Here is a 3,649-nt window from a genome sequence, read left to right as displayed (position 1 = left end):
ATCAAAACTTTACTAACATTTGTCAGTCCATTCAAATCTTATATCTTTCTGTAATATCCATATCATTGATGTATCTATCATAGAAAACTCTTTCATAAAAATTCAAAAGGATATCGAAGCTTTTAATTATTCCGAGGTCACATTCATTAGAAAGGTTAAAACCATAATACTATAATAGATCTGACGTTTCCACAATATAAATGGAACAATATGTCAACCTTAATAATATTTTTCAAATAAAAGAGAAAAACCAAGGGTGGCTCCAATATCAACCAGTGCAATAATACAGTTTCTATAATCTGTGTTCCCTATTACCAAATTCCCATGCTCAAGTCAGAATTAATAATAGTAGTAAGTATAGTTACCACTGACCAATGAATATATTTCACAGATAAACCATGTTTGAATAATAAAGAGATTGATGGTATCTCAGAGAAAATTCAGAAGAGTAATATCACGCATACTCAGTAGAAAAAAATTTAACAAATACAATATAATTTTGCATATTCGCAATTCAGGGATTCAATCAGTAGAAGTAGAAAATGATATCATATGAACCTTATCATCAAATCTTATATTGATAAGTCGTAATTTATACATATTTTATCCCATGCTTAAGCACATTTTTTTGGATGAATTATCATTAGATTCGTGGAATTTGAGAAAATGGGTAGACCACATGGCCTGGACTTTCTTACACGGGTAGACCACACGCCCATGTCTTTTTAGCAGACTCTAACACGGCCTAAGCCACCTCACACGGGCGTGTCACACGACTGTGTCCCTATCGAGCCCAAGTCTAATTCTACTCGAAAAATTCCACTTTTGAGGGTTTGGAAGCACTCTAAAGCCTATATAAACACCCTAGAAGGGCACCTAGAGAACACACAGAGTAGGAGGCAAGGAATTACTCTAAGAAAGCCGATTGATCCATCTCAGAAGCCAGATTCTCCTTCAAGACTGAAGATCTCCTTTCAATTTCCTTCAGGGGTTTTTGGGTTTTCTTTATGTTTTGTTATCATTATTCTTCTGAGATGTTTTCTTTTACACATATGAACTAAATCCCCTAAATACCTAAAGGGGATGAAACCTAAGATGGATCTTGTTATTATTTTCTGAATTATATGATAAATACTTGATTTGTTCTTAATTATGTGTTCTTAATTCTTACTTTCATATTCCAGGATATTAATTCAAGTATTGATGTGCTTATTCAGAGGAGCAAAAGTCTCTGTCTAAGAGTATATCTAGCATAATTAATTGGGGTTTATTGCACCCCTAGACATAGGGCGACATAAATCTGCCGGATTAGGGTCAAACCTATCAAGGGAATCCATAGACCGAGTTAATGCAACACTAGGGGTTTTAATTAGAAAGAGACTTCAATTAATCAACCTAGGGTTAGACGTTGTTAGTCTCGAGAGAGATAATAATATAAATTAGGGATTTCTACGGATCAAGTCAAATGAATAAATTGTCTAGTTCAGAGTCAAATAACAAGTGAAGTCTAGGTGGATTCTTCCTTGGGTATTGTCTAAATCAATCAGTTTTTTCCAAAAGTATTTCCCCAATTTTTTTCCCAAAAGTATTTCCCCAATTTACTTCCTGTGCATTCTTAGTTTAGTTAATTAGTTTAGATAAAGAAAATCTCCTTATTTTTAGGCTAGATAATAAAAAGAAGGTTAATACTAGTACTTTTAATTCCTGTGGGTTCGACATTCCGGTCTTGCTATAAGCTATACTACTGTTCGATAGGTGCGCTTGCCTTTATCGTGATAATAGTTAGTTTTCAAGTACGATCAATCATAAATATAAAACTTATCATGCACATCAAGTTTTTGGCGCCGCTGCCGAGGAACTAAGATATTAGGAATGCTTAATTTTTATTACTTTAGCCTTTTATTTTGTTGCAATTTAATTTTTATTTTAATTTTTTATATCACTAAAATTTCTTTTATTTACTTCTGGAAGGTTTTTTTTATAGTTTATGACTAGAAGAAACCCGTCAGGACCTCTACTTTTTGATAGTGAGATCGAAAGCACAGCTCGTAGAAACCGAAGAGAGAGAAGGCGAAATCTACAATACATAGAGGAAGGGCAAGAGGATGATATTCAAACCACAACTGAGGAGATGACTGATAATCATAATAATAATCCACTACCTCCTATGGCTGATGCGAACCTAGTAAATCAGGATCCTGCTCCTCGTACTATGTATGATTATGCTAAACCTAGTTTAACAGGAGCTGAATCGAGTATAGTTAAGCCTTCTATTGCTGCAAATAATTTTAAACTGAAACCTAACATGATTCAAATGTTACAACAGTTTGTTCAGTTTGATGGTTTGCAGGATGAGGATCTAAACACTCATTTAGCGAATTTTCTGGAATTCTGTGACACTTTTAAGATCAATGGCATTTCTGACGATGCCATTCACCTTCGGTTATTTCCCTTTTCATTGAGGAATAAGGCTAAACAGTGGTTGAACTCGTTACCACGAGGATCAATCACCACTTGGGAACAAATGACCGAAAAAGTTTTGCTTAAATACTTTTCGTCGCTAAAACGACTAAATTAAGGAATGATATTTCTTCTTTTGTGCAGATGGATTTAGAAATACTCTATGACGCATGGAAGAGATACAAGGATCTATTAAGAAGGTGCCCTCACCATGGGTTACCTCTATGGCTGCAGTTTCAGACTTTTTACAACGGTGTAAACCCCTCAACAAGGCAACTTATCGATGCAGCTACCGGTGGAACTTTGAACAACAAAACACCTGAAGAGGCTTATGAATTTATTGAAGAGATGTCATTGAATAACTATCAGTGGCAAGTCATGGGAACAAAGCCAACAAAAGCAGCCGATGTTTTCAACCTCGACGCGGTGACTATGCTATCTAAACAGGTAGAACTTTTAGATTGACAGTTTGTATGGTTCTACTCAGGTACATCCAGTAATGAGGTGCAATTCAAATGGAGGAGGAGTACACACAGAATATCAATCCTTCAACCCTAGCACCGAGGAGGAACAAGTTCAATATATGGGTAATAATAATTCTAGACCTCAAAATAACCCATATAGTAACACTTATAATGCAGGTTGGAGGAACCATCCCAACTTCTAGTGGGGTGGCCAAGGAAATCAAAGGCCACAACATCCCCCAGGTTTTCAACAACCACTTTACCAGCAGGAAAAGAAGCCGAACCTTGAAGAGATGCTAACAAAATTTATCTCTATGTTAGAAACTCATTTTTAGAATACCGAGACAGCACTTAAGAATCAACAAGTGTCGATCCAAGGGCTCGAAACTTAGATAGTCCAGCTTGCCAAACTGATTTCTGAACGACCACAAGGTAGCTTGCCGAGTAATACTGAATCTAACCCAAGGGAACAGCTTAATGCGATTACCGTTCAAGATGAAGAAGGGTTAGTTGAACTAGAACCAGAACTGAGGCAAAAAATTCTGGTAAGTAAAGGTAAAGGTGAGATGGACCACAGTAAGCGAAAAACGGTGAGTAAAGAGTACAAACCTTGCGTACCATATCCCAGTGCGACAAGGAAAGACCACATGGATGAACAATTTAGTAAATTCCTTAAATTAATAAAGAAATTACACATTAACTTACCGTTTATTGAAGCTCTTTCA

General features: G+C 36.0%; 1 non-coding gene across 1 annotated transcript; it reads right to left on the bottom strand.

Moving 5' to 3' along the window:
* Positions 1-2,571: 2,571 nt before the first annotated feature.
* LOC121210367 (small nucleolar RNA R71) lies at positions 2,572-2,678 on the bottom strand. Its single transcript, XR_005905480.1, has one exon. It is a non-coding gene; the product is annotated as a small nucleolar RNA R71 (small nucleolar RNA).
* Between the last annotated feature and the right edge of the window lie 971 nt (positions 2,679-3,649).

Source organism: Gossypium hirsutum, chromosome A11, assembly GCF_007990345.1.
Source record: "Gossypium hirsutum isolate 1008001.06 chromosome A11, Gossypium_hirsutum_v2.1, whole genome shotgun sequence".
Taxonomy (NCBI): domain Eukaryota; kingdom Viridiplantae; phylum Streptophyta; class Magnoliopsida; order Malvales; family Malvaceae; genus Gossypium; species Gossypium hirsutum.
The sequence above is the reverse complement of the archived record's forward strand: the minus strand, read 5'-3'. Positions and strand labels throughout refer to the sequence as shown.